At 45.6% G+C, this 20,047-nt stretch overlaps 1 long non-coding RNA gene across 1 annotated transcript; it reads right to left on the bottom strand.

Annotated features, from left to right (window-relative positions):
- Positions 1-2,346: 2,346 nt before the first annotated feature.
- On the bottom strand, positions 2,347-12,028 carry LOC137210021 (uncharacterized). The gene is made up of 2 exons (XR_010936238.1): positions 11,865-12,028; positions 2,347-10,751 (listed from the first exon to the last, which is right to left on the bottom strand). It is a non-coding gene; the product is annotated as an uncharacterized lncRNA (long non-coding RNA).
- Positions 12,029-20,047: the final 8,019 nt, after the last annotated feature.

Here is a 20,047-nt window from a genome sequence, read left to right as displayed (position 1 = left end):
CGTGCCAGAACTACTGAAGCCCGCGCGCCTAGAGCCCGTGCTCCTCAACAAGAGAAGCCACCGCAATGAGAAGCCCGTGCACCGCAAATGAAGAGTGGCCCCCACTCACCACAACTAGAGAAAGCCCGCGTGCAGCAACAAAGACCCAACGCAGCTAAAAATCATAAATACATAAATAAATTTATAAAAAAAGAAAAAGAAAAGGAGATGAAAGTTCAAAATTTCAAGGAAATGGAAACTTGGGTTTCAGTTTGAATTGAAATACTGTGTAGTCAGTAGCAAGAGGGACAGTATTGTTAGAAAATGATCCCAGAGTGAAATCAAAAGGGAAACTTACGAGATCAGTCATCTGTGGGTGTGACAAGGAATCAGTGAATAAGCGGCTCCAGGGAATGAAGAACTGCAAATCCATTCAGGCAGCTGGGAGACAGACCAAGGGACAGACCGGGCATCCTCCCAGCCAAGCAATAATCTCCTCGCTTGCAGTGGTTTAAAGACTTCGAGACAAGACCCCATCAAGCCTAAATCTTATTGGTTACGAAAAAATGGCTGAAGCAAATCACGCTGACCATAAATTACACCAAGAAAAAAAAAGAAAAAAGATGAAGTGTAACTAGTCTTATTTAATTAGATGATGTGTACAGACTTTTCCTGCTCAGTCCTTTTAGATCTTTGAGGCACTTCCTCTGTCTCCAGGCCAAGTGTTTCTGGTAAGTTGTCAATCAAGATTCCTGAACACAGGGGTGGGTTTGTACCCCAGCCCTTAGCAACAGTGATCGGAATAAAAAGGATAAGGAGACCCAAGCAGGACAGATCCATTGCTATGTGGATGCGGGGAGAAAGAACTTTGTTATTTAAAATATTTTTTTTTCTTTTGAGATGTTTATGGGAGGACAGACATGGAAGCCATGGAATGGATTTCTATAGAATGAAACAAACAGAGAACAGCAAAGACCAGAGGCCGATGAACTGAGATCTAGGCAGGAGTTCTCAGCTGGGGCTGCACGTTGGACTTGCCTGGGGAGCCTTAAAGACTGGAATTTTTATTTGATTGGTCAGGGACGCAGCCTGGGCCTCGGGACTCTGAAAAGCCCCGTGGATGATTCTTACAGGCGGTCAAGGATAGGAACTCTTTGTCTAGAAGGACCGCATCCGATCCCCAAGGCCTTGATCCCGGCAGCTCTTTCCGATCTCGTAACCCACCTCGGTGCCCTCAGCCGCCAGTGACGTTCCTTGTCTTGCTTAATTTAGTTTGAATGGCATTTCTGTTATTTGCGGTCAAAAGAAATCTAACCAAAAAGCTGAAAGAGACTCTGTAATCCTAGCTACCACTGACTCAGCACGAGTGATGGGCTAGGCACTGTTCCAAGTGTTTTCCTTATACTAACTCATTTAGCTTAATCATTACAACATCCCTGGATGTTGTTGTTGTGGGAACTTTTATTGTTCCCATTTTACAGATGAGGAAATGAGACGTCGAAAGATGAAGGGACTTGCCAATATTTACACAGCTTGTAAAAGCAAAGCTGGAACGGGAACCTAGACACTTCCTTAACCACCTCCTCTCAAGGTAGAACCGAGAAAGGAGGCCATTTCTCTGCAGGAAGCTCCGAAAGGGGGTCTCCAGTGAGAACATGAGTGCTTTTATCAGGAAGAAACTTTTGTCTGTAAAACAGAAAACCCCAACCCCGGCGGCTTGTGCAATTATTTAACCCATCAACAGGAAAGGAAGGGGGGCAGTTCTGGGGTTGGCTCATTCAGTGGCTCATTTTAAGTCAGCGGGTACCCCACTTCTTCCCACCGTTCTCCTCTGCCTGCGCCCCGCACTGGCCTCTTCCTTGGGCTGGCTCTCTGGATGACAGCGAGATGATAGCGGTCCCCAGGCCTCATACCGTCATAGAACAACCGCAGGCAGAGAAAGGTACCATTTACGTACCTTGTGTTTCTTATTATCGGGTAGAAACACCTTGAGCCGAAGGTCGTCAGTAGCATTCCCCTGGTGTTTCATCACAGGACGGGGTATGGGAGCACCGGGGTTCACCTGGATCTGTCCTTCTCAACTGGGACATTGGACAAATGTGGAGAAGGGCGTTGTTTATTGTTTCAATGATTCAAGGCTATTCGTGGCCTTGAATTAGTAGCTAGAGATGTAAAGACAGGAGATGGTTAACGACCCACAATGCATGGAACACCCATTCTTGTGACCTTCATGAATTTTGAACATTCACGAAGGTAAAGAAACTGTTCAAAATATTGGAGCTAAACCTAACTCTTTTTATCCGTAAAACCGACGCATTTTTTAAACGCACTGCATTTTCCAGGCAAGCAATTACTGCGCACATCAAGGGAACACTGAGTTTTGTTTTATTTAGAACTTTTCCAAGAGTTTGTTCCCCATTTTGGAAAATCACATTAGCAATGTCAGCACCACTCATGGAGTCTGCCTCTCCACTACAACAGACCTGTATGGGCCTGCACTGCTAGCTGCCACATTCACAGGGATTCTGGGTATCCAGCACCTACAACATTGTTATTCATTTCTTCTAGGGTAGTCCTGCTGAGCATTTGCACAGTTGACAGACTCGCTCTTTTACTGTAAATTATTTTCCTTTTAATTCTACTTTGTGCTTTAGTCAGTTCAGGCAGTTGGCTTATCAACAAGAGAAATTTATTTCTCACAATTCTAGAGGCTGGAAATCCAAGGTCAGGGTGCCAGAATGATCAGATTCTTACGAGGGTGGATGGCCATTTTCTCTTTGTATCTTCGCTTGGTGTAGAGGGAAAGAGAGCTCCCTGGCAGTCTCTGTTATAAGGACACTAATCCTATCCATGAGGGCTCCACCCTTAGGACCTAAGCAACTCCCAAAGGCTTCCACCTCCTAACACTTTGGAGGTTAGAATTTCAACATACGAATTTTGGGGGGATACAAACATTCAGTCAATAACACTTTGTAATATGATTATTGAATTTTTAAAAAAGATGCGTACATATTACATTATCTATAAAATCCATTTCAGTGTAATAAAGGTGAAGTTATAAAAATACTTGTTATAAAAAGAGGGTGCTGGCTCCAACAGGATGAGAGCCACTGTTCGCGTGCTTGAGACAGGCATCCCTGTCATCAAAGTGGACAGGATGGAGCTCAGCAAGTACCTCTTACAGGCGTGATACTATTTTCTTTATGCTTTTCTGTACACAAATGGGCTTATGTTACTTTTAAAATTAGGGAAAATGTTATTAAAGTAAGTTATTAGAAAGAGTTTTTGAATAAATGTCCATGAAGGAAATCAAAATGTAAAAAGGAAATACCAGCTAATTAAAACATCTGCAAGAACAGTAGACTTTGGACCCTGAGGAGGCCTTAGGAGCTGTGGTTAGAAAATCAACAGCAGATGTTTCTAGGGGAGTTGATTCTGAGCTGTTATTGTCAAAGAAATCTTAGGAGAAGAACCTTTGCTGTTAGTTAGGCTGGTAAGGTTTCACTCATTCACTTTCTACAAAGAAAAGCCCAAATAAACCACTTGAAGATACCAAGGCAGAACTGCTGTAACCATGCAGACGTATGGCTTGATTTCATATGCTTTGGGGTCAAATGTAGCTAGCTGGTGCTTCCATCACGACAATGTCCCCCACCTTAAACCAAGGAATTAACTTTCTTTGTGCTCCCAAAGGGCAGACTGTTGGTTGTAATTTTCCATATGGAGCCGGGGTGGGGGGGCAGAAATGTAGGGCCCTCTGCTCAAACCACGAAGAGTATCAACTGTCAGGACAGAAACAGTGCTCCAGAAATTTGATCGTTCAGTCTTACATATTAAGAAACTATCACTAATTTGAGGGGCGAGGGTAAGGGTAAACTTGACCCCATTTAAGATTGATCAAAATCTGGTTCTATTCTCCAGTATTTGGGTTCCCAGTAAAAGTCTACTCTGATTTGCCAATCCCTCATGTCTACAGGTATAATAAAAGAGAAGTCACAGATTAGTTTTGATTAATTTCCATCATGAGGGTCAGGTCTTGGTTTTCAGGGAGAGAGTAGGGGAGGAATGACATGGGTGACGAAAATCCACAGATTGCACAGACACCCAATTTAACCAGCAATTCCAAAGCCTCCTCCACTGAATTTTTTTTTTTCATTAGAGGTGCCAAGTAGCAAGGCTCAGCCCACCTTTTAGGGCTGGATCTAACAACATGTTAACTCATCAGAAGGCAGGCAGGTGGGTGCAAGAGGAACAATGAGAAGTTGGGGGTTGCTGGCCTTTCTGAAATTGCAGATTGGCCACTCTTGCCTACTCTGTTGGTTTCACTGAGCAGAAACACCACATCAGCACTGTTGGTTTACATTGGGGGCTGCCAGGCAGAATTTTTAGAAAGACCAGTTCACTCTTTGGTCACCACTAAAAAGCAGCTCACAGATAGAGGACGCCCCTGCGTAAAATGGGTTTGCGGTGACTGTAGGCAGAAAGATGTGATGGAGCAGAAGCTGAGCTCCTAGAGCAGAGGCCCTTCTCATTTGCCTCAAGTTCCAGTTTGAGCTTCTGATATGACTCAGACTCAACCCAACTTGCAACTGCCACCTATTTAGACTTCCTCACACCCAGCCCTTCCCGAAGGCCTTCATATGGCCTCCCATCTGCCTGCCATCAAGGCTGCGCGTGACCTAACCCAAGTCAGATCTCACTTCTCACTACTCTCTAAACCACACACGTCAACATCTGCCCAGGTCTAACCACTGGTTTTGGCATGTATCTGACTTCCCACCATCTTGCCTTTCCTCTGATCATTCCTTAAACTCCCTTCTCTTGCTGAAAATGTAGCTATTTTTTCAAGGTCCAGCTCTTCCATGAAAGCTTCCCTGTTTCCCCAAACTCAAAGTGATCATTCTCTCCAATGACAGCACTTTGTTTGTCTTTCATGATTCTTACCACATTATGCTTTTCATTATATCACAGTAGCTTATGTACCCTATGACTTTAATGTTCTCCAAAATGTGGGTCAGGAACCACCAGTGAGTTTTGAAATCACTTCAGTGAGTCATGACTTGAATTTTAGAAAATGAAATAGAGTCAAACAGAAGATTTTAGAGTGCATCACAGGTAAACATATTTCTCACTTTGGTTTATGGTCAAAAAGCTCGAAAATCACTGCCTTACTTTGTAATGTTTTCAGCTTCTATGTACAGAAAGCCTCCATCCAAACAGTTTAAATAACAAAGGATTTATTATTTTCTATAATGAGAAGTCTGGAGGTAGGGACAGCTCTAGGTTAGTTTATCAGTAACTTATCAACATCAAGGACCCAGATTTTTGTCATCTCTGTAATCTTTCCAGCTACCTATCCTCATGTTTGCAAGATGGCTGCAGGGGTTCCTTGTATCACAACAACATCCAACGGCAGAAAAAAAGGAGCTTATTCTTCGGATCTCTTTTTATCAGAAAATTTTTTTCCCCAGAACTCCCCCCAAGCCCCTAGTAGATCTCCTTCCATTTCTCTTCAAAATAAATTGAAATAAAATGAACGATATGCTTAGCCAAGTGTGGCAAGGAAAACCAAAATTAACTTACATGAGGATAAGAGCACCTTCCCTGAGTATCTGTCTGATCAGAAATATGGGGAAGACTAATGAATCTGAGGTAGGCAAGCAAAAGTATTTGCCAGCCCCGCACAAGTTACCTCGGACAGGGGTAGGACTAGGGTCCCTTTCTCTTCATATTCTCTGCAAGGCTTACCGTGTAGTAAGTCTAGATAGTCACCTCATTTTCCAGTGATAAATTAAATCAATCACTTTGCCTCAAAGTATAAATATTCATGGGCTACATAGATCAAATATCTAATTTGAGATACTGGAGGCATTCTGCAGACATGATTTGCCAATATATAACTCACCAGAGGCTAGGATTTTTTGTCTTAATTTTTCTATTGAAATTTTAAGCATGAGGGCTAGACTAGCAGCGTTGTACATTGTAATACCATTTAAATAATAAAACACAAATTTGTCACCGTGCAGATGGCAACTGAAAATTCCACAGATGGAATTGTGGCTCTCCAGAGGAGACAGTAAACTTGTGACGGTGGGTGTAGAGAGACGGCTGTATTGGGGTGGAGAGACATTACATCATCCCAGATATGGGTTTTCTTTGGGAACCTGGCAGGATTACTGCTGAATCACTCAGCTAGGCAAATTATTGGCATGTTAGTTGTACGAAGGTCCCTGTAATTAAGCCCTTGTTCCACCACTCTCCTTGGCATCTTTCTGCTTATGTTGCCATTTAAGGCCAGACTTGAAAATAAGAATACATAAAATAATCCTATCTGCAGGAGTCAGTGGCTTAAAGTATGGAGTCAGTGCTATTTCTCCTCTCTTGCATGCACACGTATGTGTGTACACAAATACACACATCAGAGAAACCACAGGTTCAGAGGACTTTGAACTGCAGAAAGGCTTTTGTCTCTGAGATGGTTAGAATCTTTCTCTTTGCTCCTGTTATAAATGCAAGATCTTCCCATCTGACCAGTAGATAAGATTAGCCTTGTTAAGTGTCTTGCAACTCCTTCAAAAGTACACCTGAAACTAACATGATACTGTCAATCAACTCTACTTCAATTAAAGAAAAAAAAAGAAAGAAAAGAAAAGAAGAAGAAGAAAACACAGGGGCCTTTTGTTCTGGAGTAACATGGCAAACTTTTTCTCACCTGCTGGACCACAGGATGCTGAGGGTGTATCTGGTTGGTCTGGGGGCAGTAGACTTGGGTTCTACTCTTGCTCCTGCTACTAACTTGTTACCTGGTTGTAAGGCCGTGTTGGGATTGTGGGTGCTCTCCCTGCTCTGCCAGAGCTTGCTTGAAGTTCCATGTTCAGTTTCAGGGGCCTTGTTTTAAGAAGGTTCTTGGCTGGCAAACTCAGTGGTGTGCTTGCAGCTATAACATGAGATGTCCAGAAACTATGGAGAAACTCTGAAGATATGACAATAGAAATAAGTACCATTGCACAGGGCTTCTACATACATTATTTGATTTGTTCCCTCTATCAACCTTATAAGGTATTTACACTTATTTTAAAGCGATTCTAGAGATCGTAGGTCAGAGAGATTAAGGTTGGTGCCCCAGGCACATTCTTTTCTTTCTTCTTTTTTGGCCACACTGCGCAGCTTGTGGGATCTTAGTTTCCTAACCAGGGATCGAACCCGCGCCCCCTGCAGTGGAAACGTGGAGTCCTAACCACTAGACCACCAGGAATTCCCTCCCAGGCACATTCTTAACCGTGTTGTTTAACAGATGGCTTAGAACTTGGAAAGGAAGTGGCAATTACAGAGGACCACTGGACTGCACCCTCATTTCCTTTCGATAGCATTACCCCATAATAAGAGCTAAGATGTATTGAGTGCTTTCTAGGTCCCCTGCACTATGCTAAGTGTTTCAATGCATTTAAGCTTCACAAAAAATCATGAAGTGGGTGCTATGATTATTTCAATTTACAGATGAGGAAACGAAGCCTTAGAGAAAGAAGCAATTTTTTTCTGGTTGTGGCTATCCCCTGTTTTTCCTCCTGTTCTTTAAGACTCATTCTTCAGGACTCAGCTCAAAGGTTCCCAGTGAGGCTTTCCCTGCCCCCTGTCCATCATCTACGGTTGCCCACTGCCAACCTCACGTCCTCCGTCACACGCCCCCTGTTCATTTCATTCACAGGACATATTAGAATCTGTAGATAGCTTGTTTACTTACTGATGTGCTTCTTTATTTTGTCTCTACTATTCAGATATAAACTTGTGAGGGTAGCGACTCTGTCCTCCTGATTGTCCAATACTAGTGTCTAGCAGGGTGTCTGGAATATATTAAGTACTCAATAAAAATTTGACTGAATGAATGAGTACATGCATAAATGAATGAGTATAGTCAATCAATGGGATTTGGACATGAGTTTGTCTAATGACAGAGACAAAGCTTTAGCCCCTCTGCTCATGCATTTACTCACTCATCCTTTCAACAAGCATTTATTAAGTTTATCAACAAATGCCAGGCACTGAGGTAGGTGATAAGAATCAAAAGAGTAAGATAGAGTCTCTGTCCTTGAAAAATCTCACCTATGAGGGGTGGAGGTAGTAGCTTGGAGGTGTGATTAAGTGGGGTTTATAAAAAAGCACAAATAAAAGTATGATGCGATATGGTTTAGAATAAAGTACAAAATGACACAGCAGGAAAGAAAGGGACCTCGGTGCCCCTGCTGGACTCGGAAGACTTCTGCAGAGAAGGTGACTTTGAACCTGACCTTGAAAGAGGACTCTGAACTGTGGAGGAGAACTCATGGTACATCTGGGGACAGCATGGAGCCTGTCTCCTGTCCTGCACTGTTCAGTCACATTTTGATCACAGTGCCCAGTTGTTAGAAGGGCTACTGACCAACTGACCTTTCAGTGGAAATGTCACGGAAGGGAATCCTGCCAGGGGTAGGGGTGGGAGGGCACCAGGAGGTACGTCTGAGTGGCCTCTCGGTGTCCTCCAACCCTAAGAGTGACATGACAGGGAGCACTGTTTCTCAGAGGAAAGTACCAAAAGACAGTACAGCATGGAAACAGCCATATTCCTGCCCTAAATATAGAGAATTTCCTAACGAGAGAGCTGACTATAACCCAAGTGCATATATTGGCTTGTAGTTTTCGAAACATCTTCTCAAACATGATCTCATTTGATCCTCCAATAGCCTGCTAGATATTCTGAGGCTCAGCAAGACCATTTATTATTCATTTATTGGGTCAACATTTACAGAGGGCCAAGCCCCATCCAGACCCGGGCAGTGCAAGGGGGAAGAGTACAATACAGCCTCTGGCCCCAAAGCACTTAAGTGCGAAGATGCAACGAGGGCACAGCGTAAAGTGCCGTGACTCCACTCAGCATGTAGGAAAGAGACTTAGCCCCGGGGACGCATGAGCAGAGTGCTGAAGTGGTGAGTGACAGTGTGGGATCCTGAGTCAGGCAGTCTTGGGTTCAGATCCTTGCTCTGCGCCCCCTTGCTCTGCCACCTTGGGTAATTAAATGAGATCATTAAAAATAAACGAAATGAAATAACACATGTGTACTAGTTAGGCTGTAGGCTGGCTGCTAAAACAAAGACTTAAAAAGACAGTTACTTATCCAAGATGGAAAGTGAGTTGTCTTCTCTTTCATGTACACATTCAGCCAGGCTCTGTTCTAGGAAGTCATTCCGTCTCAGGCTCTTTCCACCTAGATGCTCTGCCAGGTCTAGGGCTTTGACCTCATCTACCTGGTCCAAAATGGCTCCTTATCACGATGCATGCTGTGTTCAGGTGCAGTTTGACACAGGACCTTAAATGGTATCACCAGGACCCCATCCTCCCTCAGCGTGGCTTCCTTCTCCTCTGGACATTGGCTGCAGTCTCACATAAGCTCTCCCATCATGGTTGCAGGAGGATTTGGGCAGCTTCCAACTTCATGTGCTCTTAACGTTCTGTCCAGTGTCTCCTTTCTAAGAGCCGAATCGGTAACCTACACTAATCCCAGTGGTCAAGTGGCTGAGAGGAGTTGATTAGCTAAGACTAATTAGGGCTCCCTCACAACGGCATCGCTTAGGGTGGGGGAAGGATGAGTCCCTACATAAAACTCTCCATACTGTTTTACCAGGAGAAGGATGAATGTATGCCAGACGGTTAAAAAGAAAAAAAAAAAAATCCCTCGGGATGCCTTTCTAGTTGCTAAACGGGATGCTGCCTGATTCATGAGTCGTTGAATGAAGGCAATTGAGCTTCAAATTTACTTGGTTGAGAAAAGAAAAAACCTCTATTCCTTCTTTCCATTAATTATATGCACTTCTAGAGTACTATAATCCACAGCAGTGGTCTTTAAACTTCACCCCAAAAGCCCCAATCTTGATTATGCACCCAACTAGTACATTTATTTCTTTGTAAGTATACATATGTGCTATTCTACTACTAACATATTACTACGGTAGAAACTGCTAGTGGCATCCCATGTCCATCCTTCCCCGCTTCCTTAGTGTAGCATTTCCTAATGGGCGCATGACATCCTACAATTTCCCAGGACGCTTTGCAGCTAGATGTGGTCACATGACTAAATTCTAGCCAGTGAATTGTCAGAAGTGTAAGGTGCAATTTCCAGGAAGTGTCCTCAATGGGAGGAACATGCAGTTCTTCCCTTCTTTCTCCTTCCTGCTGCCTCGAATGTGAACAGGATGGCTTGACCGTGAGCAACAGCCTTGGACAACGGAGTGGAAGCCACATGTTGAGGATGTGGAAGAACCAGAAAGGACACTTCACCAGTTCTGGGCGCCCCACCGCCAGACTCCATTTGCATGAGAGAGAAATAAACTTCTCTCTTGTTTAAGCCTTTGTTGTTCTCTTCTCTTCTTTTTCTTCTTTCTTTTTTTTTTTTTTGTTTTATAAATTTATTTATTTATTTTTGGCTGTGTTGGGTCTTTGTTGCTGCGCGCAGGTTTTCTCTAGTTGCGGTGAGCGTTGTAGTGCATGGGCTTCTCATTGCGGTGGCTTCTCTTGTTGCAGAGCGCGTGCTCCAGGCGTGCGGCCTTCAGTAGCTGTGGCTCACAGGCTCTAGAGCGCAGGCTCAGTAGTTGTGGCGCACGGGCTTAGCTGCTCCGCAGCATGTGGGATCTTCCCGGACCAGGGCTCGAATCCGTGTCCCCTGCATTGGCAGGCGGATTCTCAACCACTCTGCCACCAGGGAAGCCCCTTCTCTTCTTTCTTAATCTCAGTCAAATCTGATCCTACGTGATAAAATTTTATACGTTATAATACATGTACCAAAATACATATAACAAGAAGAGATAACTCTAAATGGAAGTTCTAATATTTCTTGTACCCCACCGGCTGGAGGTTCACATACCCCTGGGGTGCATACCTTCCCCCCTTCATTTTAGAGCCCTCTGGTCTCCTTGGCCCTGGCCCTGTGGCACCCCGTGGGGTTAGTTGCATTTGTGAGGCCGTTTGCCTCCTGTCTCTGAATGCGCTTTGCTCTTTGAGGCAGTGACCCTGAAGTGAGGCCTCTGGATCGCCTAGCCCAGCTGCGGCAGAGTCCCTCCCTGGCCCTGCCTTTGCTGCCTGCTGACTCTGTGTCTGTTTCTATCATCCAGATTTTGCTTTTGCAATGGGGAAAGCAGACCAGAAAATGTGACGGAATCGATAAGATGAGATATGATCTGAACCCAAAGAAGTAGGCAATCCATAATTGTCAGGGGAAAAAACCTGCCTCTCTAGCCTTGCTGTTGCAGCCCAGAACTTGAGCTAATTGGCCTGGTTCTGTAGGGAAGGAGAGGGGGAAGGGAAGAGGCAAAGAGCTTTGTCATTCTAGAGCTTTCTCCGAGGCCACGGTTTTCTCTTCCCAGGAAGGCGACAACCGTGGGCCCACACCCACCTCACCACATCAGACATGGTCAGAGTGGACCCAATTCTAAGACATTGAGGCTGGGCCGGGGGAAGCTGACCCTGCCCGGTCTCTTTAGGGTCTGGGTGAGTCCATTCTCCCTCTCTTCACCCCCTTGAGGCATCAGTGCACTGATGGTTCCACAGCTTCAAAATTCCCTGACTCATGCCATCCTCGGATTTTAAAAGAGCTTATTCAAGTGGTGTAGGCAGCGTGCTCCACCCTCCACTCAGCTCAGGAGTTCAGTACAGCACTCGTGTGTGTGTGTGTGTGTGCGCGCACACACACACACACACACGCGCGCCCGCACATGTGGGACAGAGGGACCAGAGAAGGAAGGGGCTGGAGTGGGGGAGAGGGGCTCCTGAAACCAGAAGGAAAAGTTCTTGAGGGAAACTTGTGCTGCTCTCATTATGAAAGCAATGAACTGGTGCCCCAAAGAGCGGCTGGCCCTTACCCCCTAAGTGGGCAGGTCAGAACGGGAAAGTGCTGCGTAGGTTTGCTCAGGAAAAGCAAACATGCTGGGGAGGAAAGCATCTTCTCTCTCCATCACAGTCTGAGCCGGCTGTTCTCCTACACTTCCAGGGAGCGAGGCTATCATGTGATTTGCTGGTAACCATGGCAACGAACCTTGTTCCGCGAAGTGGCGAAGTGTACGGAGAGAAATCCCACAGAAAGAGATCTGTCTCTTTCTGGATGTTGCCCTGTACCCAAGGGCAGCCCGACTCCAGCACAGTTTGTTCTCCGTCACTGCTGCGGCAATTGTTTGAGGATATGACAGTGATTTGCTCTCTTCTGAGCTGGAGACCTTGGGTTTTTTTGGTTCTCCTCCTGATCCTTGCATCCCCTACTTTGGAACAGTCTCTGAAGACGAAAGACAAAAATAGCTCTCTCCGAAGGAGAGGATGCTAATGCATGCTGTGCTTTCAGAGATGGGCTTCTCTTTGTAAAGCGTGCACCTCCAGTAAGTGAAGCCTGGGGGCAAACTCTGCTTTCTTCCCTGGCCACAGAGAAAGCACTAGTGAAGCTGAGGGAGTGAACGCACTGCTCTCTGCCAGGAGAGGCCGGAGGAGTGGTCTGTACTGAGGAAGCCTAAACAGCAGTGAGTGGGGTGCCGCCAACCTGACCGTGGGCACTCACCACTCCCCTGCTCGCAGGTTTACCGGGAGGAAGTGGCTCTGATATTCTCTGTTGCAAGCGAAGGACAAAATTATAATTTGGGGAAACGCACATTGTTAAATGATGCAGCCAAAAGACGGCTGCAGAGTGATGGGCACACACAAGGTGCCCCCTCTGAGCTGCAGCTTCCATCTGCCTTTAGGAGACCACATAGTAGGCGTTGCCTTTTCAGTGGGATGTCATCACGTTTATTGCCTCGGTGACCTTGAACGAGCCACTGAGACTCTTTGGCTGTCAGCTTCTCCATCTTTAAAAGAGGCAGAGTAATATTTCTGTAGACTTTCTCACTGGGTTTTTGTAACAATCCCATTTGATAATCTAAGGGAAAGGAGTTTAAAACTATAAATCTCTATGTGGTACCATTATCCTTCTTCTCAGTTGCAGAAATATCCATTCTTAAAGGATTCTGAAAGTTGGAATGAGTAAGTAAATTAGGTCAAAAAACTATCATAGTGCAAAGCCATAGCTGTTACCAAGATAGTGTTTTTAGCTAATGTTTAATGAATGCAAAGCAAATCGCACACTGCCTGTAACCCTAACACCCCCGCTGGTATGACAGTTTCCATTTTACGGATGAGGCCCAAATTCACATAGCTGGTGAGAGAGTTGGGATTCACGTCCTGGCCAGTCTGATTCCCGAGTCTAGGGTCTTAACTGCTGCTGGGACCTTGTGCTGGGGGAAATTCACTGCAACATTTCCACACTGCTGGAGTTAAGTCAGCAGGTGGTTTCCTGTCAGTTCACAGAGCGGCATGGGGGTGTGTATGCGTTTATAAAGAGGGGGCTGTCTTCCTTCCCCATCTGGGCGATACCCATTCATCCCATGCAGACATGACCGTCTCTTGGTTCCTCATGGAAAACTCCAGTAGCTAACAGCTGGACTGCCTGGGTTCCCCCTCCTGGCACTGTCGAACCGTCAGGCCTTGCCCTGTTTGCTCTTCCAGAGTCATTCTTGACTTTTCTCACCCTGCTCATGGCCTGAAGGCCCACCCCTCTGGACCACGTGGTTGCGGTTGCCTTTGGCCACTGGGGAGCCCTGGCAGGAGAAGAGTGAGGCCAGGGAGTTTGTTCTTCCAGCTCCCTCCCTCCTGGGTGGATGCCGCTGGCGGCTCCTCTCGTCCCTTCAGGAGGGATAAGGACTCCAGCTGTCACCAGCCCCAGGGACTACACTATTCCTTGCAGGGTTCCTTAAACCCTGCTCAAACTTTTATAAAATCCCTTTATTAAACATTCCTCAGTTCCCCAGCTTGGGTGAGCTAATCTGTCCCCTTCTGGGCCCCTGCCTGACACAGTAAAACAACTTCTCCCTCCTAGGACTATTATGGGAATGAAAGGAGCCCGTGAGTGTAAGTGAGAGAGCTGTGTGCTCCATAGGGGCCAGAAGGTGAAAGTGGGATGATTGCCTCCCCCAGTGCCTCTGTGAGCATCATCCTCTCCAGGGGAGAGAGTGGCCGGCAACCTCGCCGACTGCCCGGCAGCCTGGCTTGTCCAGGAGCCCAGCCTCCATTCTTCCTCAGGCGTTGGCTGGTTTGCAGTAGGAAAACAGTGCACACTGAATAAATAGAAGTCGATGATTTATACGATGTGAAAAAGGAAACAAGAACATTAAGCTCATTGAAGGTGAAAATGAAAAATCAAATAAGTGCATATAGCAGTTATTCATTTATCCTAAAAATATTTATTGAGCACCTGCCATATGCAAAAGATGGAGCAATGAATAATACAGACCTGGCCCCATTTTCTCACAGAGCTTGCGCTCCAGTAGGGGAGACATACAGCTAAATAAAGGATACTGAGAAATCTTTTCCCATTTAATTAAAATTGTGGGGAATTCCCTGGTGGTCCAATGGTTAGGGCCCCGTGCTTCCACTTCAGGGGGCACGGGTTCGATCCCTGGTTGGGGAACTAAGATCCTGCATGCTGCACGGCACAGCCAAAAAAAAAAAAAAAAAAAAAATGTATTGCAGAAGTTGGAATGGTGGTGAGGGAAGTGACTGTCAGTTCAGTACTTATTATGTGCCAGGTACTGGGTAAGGCATTTCATTTGTATCATCTCATTTAATTCCACAACATAGGGTAGAGTCATCCTTTTTCTGCAATGAGGAAGCTGAAACCCAGAGAGTTTATCTGATTTACAAGGTCAAGGACCATTCAAAAAACATTTATAGAGCACCTGCCTTGCTCTGTCCCTGCTTTTCAAGAATTTACATGTGGTAGGAGAGATAGGTATGCAAACAGATATTTATCAAACGCTTGGTTATGTGTGGTGATAGTGATGTGTTCAGGGCATAAAGGGAGCGCTGGGGGGGTCGGGGGGATTCTTAGCCTCACGTGAGATGTCGGGAAAGACTTAGGGAAGGGAAGGTCTCAACTGAGTTCTAGAGTTGATAATAGCCAAGTTGGAGGTAAGAGAGAGCAGGGGTCTCTTGGACAGAAGGGGTTCCATAAACAAAAACAGGCTGCAGAGCAGGGAGTGTGGACGGGGAGCTGTAGGCAAGGGCAAGGCTCTGGCGGAATCTTATTTTATAGCAAGAAACGTGGACTGAAAATCCTATACCTTACCTTCCAGGTAAAGAGTTCAAACAGAGGAGTAACATGGTCAGTTTTGGGTTTTAGATACATCACTCTGGCTGTTATGTGGAGGACAAATTTGAGGTGGACACGAATGGGAGCAGAGAGAGAGACTTCAAGAAGCTTAATTGTCATCAAGGCAAGAGATACTAAGACCCCAAAGGAGGTCAGAGGTCCAAGTGGTGGAGAGGAGGCAACTGTTTGGAGAACTACTTTAAAAGGTAGTGTCAGGGACTTCCCTGGTGGTGCAGTGGTTAAAAATACACCTGCCAATGAAGGGGACATGGGTTCGATCCCTGGTCCGGGAAGATCCCACATGCTGTGGAGCAACTAAGCCCGTGCGCCACAACTACTGAGCCTATGCTCTAGAGCCTGAAGGCCACAACTACTGAGCCCATGTGCCACAACTACTGAGCCTGTGCTCTAGAGCCCACAAGCCACAACTACTGAGCCCATGTGCCACAACTACTGAAGTCCGGGTGCCTAGAGCCCGTGCTCCGCAACAAGAGAAGTCACAGCAATGAGAAGCCCGCGCACCACAACGAAGAGAAGCCCCCGCTCACCGCAACTAGAGAAAGCCCACGTGCAGCAAAAAGACCCAACGCAGCCAAAAGTAAATAAATAAATAAATGTATTTAAAAAAATTAAAAAGATAACAGGGTTCCACAACTTCTAAGCCACCATCCCACACAAATCAGGTGCTGGGTAAGCATTGTATGGAAATTTAAAAAATAATACTAATAAAGGTAGTGTCAGAATGTAATGATTGGACTGGCTTTGTGATGAGAGGGAGAGAGAGAGAAACTTCTTCCCAGTCTAGGTGGTAGATGGATGGATGTCAGGGTTACCAATTGAAATGGAGAATGTGAAGAAAAAACAGATTTGGGAGGCAGAGGCATGATGGCTATTGTCTGGACCCGTTGCACCTCTTGTCCCATGTTATTGCTATAACAGACCCAAGAAGTAGAGCCATGACCTAAGCTGGCCGTGTCAAGTTCACTCCTGGAAACTTGAATCTATGCAGTGACCTGGTTCTCGCCTCCAAACACTGGGTTGTTCAGTGATTGCTTTGACTCTAGGAACTACCTTGCAATCCTTCCGACTACTCTCTTCTACGCATAGGCTAGTCAGCCTCAGTCCCTGTTGCTTACAACCAAAGAGCACTAATGAGAGATGAATTCAGCTCTGGACATGGTGGGTTTCAGGCCCATGTGACAGCCGCCACGGGAAGACCAGCACCTCCAGGAAATATGAATCAGAGGGGAAAGGTCTGGGCTGGAGTTATCCACATACGAATCGTGGTTGAAACTAAGAATGAATCAGACCACTGAGAGAGGGGTGTGTGTGAGAATATGGGTGGGCAGAGGGCGGCACCCAGGACAACAAGAAGTAAAGGCCGGGAGAGGAAGAAACAGGAACTTAAATGTTCAGAGAGAGCCCAGAAGAACCAGGAGAGCGTGATTTCATAGAGACCAAAGGAATAAGAGTTTAAAGAATGAATAATTGAAGGTTTCACATATAGGCAAGGGGCCAAAGTAAACAAGGGGCTGAACTTTGACTTGACAAGTAGCTTGTTGATGATCCAGGGGGTAGCATGGAGGGAGGAGTAGGACGGAAGCCAGACTGTGTGAGGATGCAAAGCATATGGGACGTTAGGGAGAAGAGGTAGTGCTCTGGCGAGTTTTACATGAGAGACTAGATCGGAGAAACTAGATAGTGATGGGGAGGGGGCAAGGTCAAGGGAGGGGTGTTTTTAGTAGCTCCCATCAGGATTAGCTGACTCAAAGCCCGAGCTCCTGGGACTTCCCTGGTGGTCCAGTGGTTAAGGCTCCATGCTCCTAATGCAGGCAGCCCGGAGTTCGATCCCTGGTCCGGGAAATAGAGCCCACATGCCACAATTAAAAGATCCCACATGCCTCAGCTAAGACCCGGCGCAGCCAAATAAATAAATAAATATTAAAAAAAAAAAAAAAGCCTGTGCTCCTTCCATTCAAAATCTGCCTTCCTGTGCCTGGAGAGAAGGGGGGTTTGACTGGTGAAAAGAGCCCCGGCACAAAGAGTATTCTTTTCAGGTTGGTGGTTTTGTCTGCTGTCAGATGCCCCTTTGGGGCTTCATATCTGAGTGTGGGAGGGGCTGAGGAGCATTTGGAAAGCTGACAAAAGGACAAAAGCAGGTGGATTTCCTGCGCCCATTTCCGGCCTGACTTGGTTCCATATAGGCCCCAAACCAAAACAATAAGAAAAAGACGGAAAACTTGATTTGCTCTTTTATATTCAAATTTATAAGTCCCTCTGCCCCTCCCCCCCAACACCAAATTCAGGGGGAAAAAAACAAAACAAACAAACAAAACAAAACCTCAAACCATTCCTGGGAAATGAATTCGTATTAGAAGGACAGTAACTGCCCTGTGTTGTTCGGGGAGTTTGTTCCTTCAAGGAAGACGTGGCTTGGCAGGTCCACTGTGCTAACGCTTCCGATAGACTTTTACTTTAGATATTTATTGGCAAAGGATGGATGAAATAGAGTTGAGCCAATGACAAGAGTTTTAAAAAATCATTTTAAAATTCCTTGATATTATAAAACTTCTATATGCTCGTTGGAGGAAGTTTGGAAGGTACACAAAGACCTAAAATAAGCTGAAGTCCCACCCCCAGGAGGACCATCTTGGAATACTTCTTTCTAGTCTTTGTATCTAGGGGCAGGGCCAATTTTTGAGAGCTGTTTTTATGGCCGATCCACTAATGTCAGTTGCAAGGCCATTTCCGGAGCGACTGTACGCCAGGATCCTACCCACGGTGTGTGAGGGGAAGGGAAAAGGATGATAGGTGCAGGGAAAGAATGGTCTAGTGCTAACATCTATGGCAGAAAATAGCAACAAGACAAAGGCTGAGTCTGCCCCAGAGATAGATCTGGAACCCAGATCTCCTGATTGCAGTGTCAGAACCCTTTGCACCAGACAGATGGCTCTCATGTTCCAGGTATGCCTTGCTTTAAGAAACCTGACGTCTGGGGTATCACTTGTATTTCAGTTGCTGTGGCAGGTTGGATTCTTATTCTCTAGTCTCTCCTCCTCCCATCGCGTGACCTTGTGGTGCCTCCTGGTACAGCTGGCCTACCTCCCTGCCCCATTGTCTTTGGACTTGGCCACGTGACTTGCTTGGGCTAACAGAAACATTAGCGTGGGTGATGGGAGCAGGGGCTTTAAATATGCTTTCTTTTTTTTTTTTGAAGAATTCTTTTTTTTAACGTGGACCATTTCTTAAATGTCTTTATTGAATTTGTTACAATATTGCTTCTGTTTAATGTTTTGGTTTTTTAGCTGCAAGGCAGGTGGGGTCTTAGCTCCCCAACCAAGCATTGAACCCGCACTCCCTACACTGGAAGGCGAAGTCCTAACCACTGGACCACCAGGGAAGTCCCTAAATATGCTTTCATGGCTTGGCTTGGTCTCCAGCACTTCTGCCATCTGCCACAAGATGAATTTGCCTATCTAGCCTCTGGTCCCTGAATGAGGAGACACTTGGAATAGACCTGAACACAACTGGCAGCTTCAGCTGAACCTATCTGGTTCCAGCCATCACAGCCAATCTGCACACCCATAAGCAATAAATAAATGCTTATTGTTGTAATGCACTGAGATTATGGGGCCGTTTGTTACACAGCACTTGAGTAGCAGACACTTGACTACTATAATGGCTCAGATGTGCAACTTTAGTCATCTCTGACATTTGCATTTCCTTTATCCTCATAGCTATTCTTTGTCAAGCACTTGTAAGCTCCTCTGAACCATCTTCCAGATGATTCCCACTCCACTGTCCTCCCCCTTCATCACTTTATACTTGACTTCCTGCAAAGGCTTCTGTTTTATCAGAGCTGAAGCAGCCCAGCAACTCAGAGCTAAACTTTGTGCGGTTTTAATAACCAGGCTTAGCCCAGGGTTCTGGTACAATTCTTTCCCCTGCTTTCCATAGGTCTTATCTTTATGGGATGGTCCTAGGGATTGTGGGTCATTTTAGTTTAATTCTCCTCAAGTCACTTTTTTAGAAGTAACAAATATAAAGTTCTCTTCACATTAAGGTCAAATTTCTCTCCTTGATTTTCCAAGCCCTGCTATAATTTGGCCTCACCTCATCCATTATTTAAAACTAAATAATAATCATACTTATCCAGCACATTGAATTGCTTACTATGTGCCAGACATCACTTTGTCTTTCACATTGTACAGGTTAAGATTAGGTTCAACCATGTAATAAAGGCCCCAAATCACAAAGGCTTACATAAGATAGTCGTTTCTCTCTCTCTTGTGTATAAGCACAGAAGTAGGTAGCCAGGGGCTGCTAGAGTAGATTTGCTCGTGAAGTCTTCAGGGACAAAGGCTTCTTCCGGCTCACAGCTCCACCATCCTTACGGTGTTACCCTTATCCTCAGGTCTCAAAGGGCAGCTAGGATGCCAGATATCACATCCACATTCCAGGCAGCAGGCTGGAAGAAGGGACAAAGAAGACAAAGGGAGCAAAGAGTACATGCTAGCTGGCCTTTCCAGGTAGAAGCCAAGTAGCATCTGCTTATATCTCACTGGCCATAGTTACATGGCCAGGCACAGCTACAAGGGAGGCTAGAAAGTACAGTTTTTATTCTGCGAGGCTATATGCCCAGCTAAACATTGGAAGCCGTTACTATGGAAAAAGAGGAAAAAGGGTATTGTGGGGTAACTAGCAGCCTCTGTCTCAGATATATTCACTCATTCAATCCTCAGGACAATCTTATGAGATAGATACTATTCTTATGTTCACTTTACAGATGGGGCAACTGAAGCATACAGAGGATAACTACCTTGGCCAAGGTCACACAGCTAGGATGAACTCAGGCAACCTGCCTCTGGAAGCTGT

The sequence above is a fragment of the Pseudorca crassidens genome, chromosome 17 (genome assembly GCF_039906515.1).
Source record: "Pseudorca crassidens isolate mPseCra1 chromosome 17, mPseCra1.hap1, whole genome shotgun sequence".
Classification (NCBI taxonomy): Eukaryota; Metazoa; Chordata; class Mammalia; order Artiodactyla; family Delphinidae; genus Pseudorca; species Pseudorca crassidens.
This window is presented reverse-complemented; position numbering and strand designations above follow the sequence as displayed.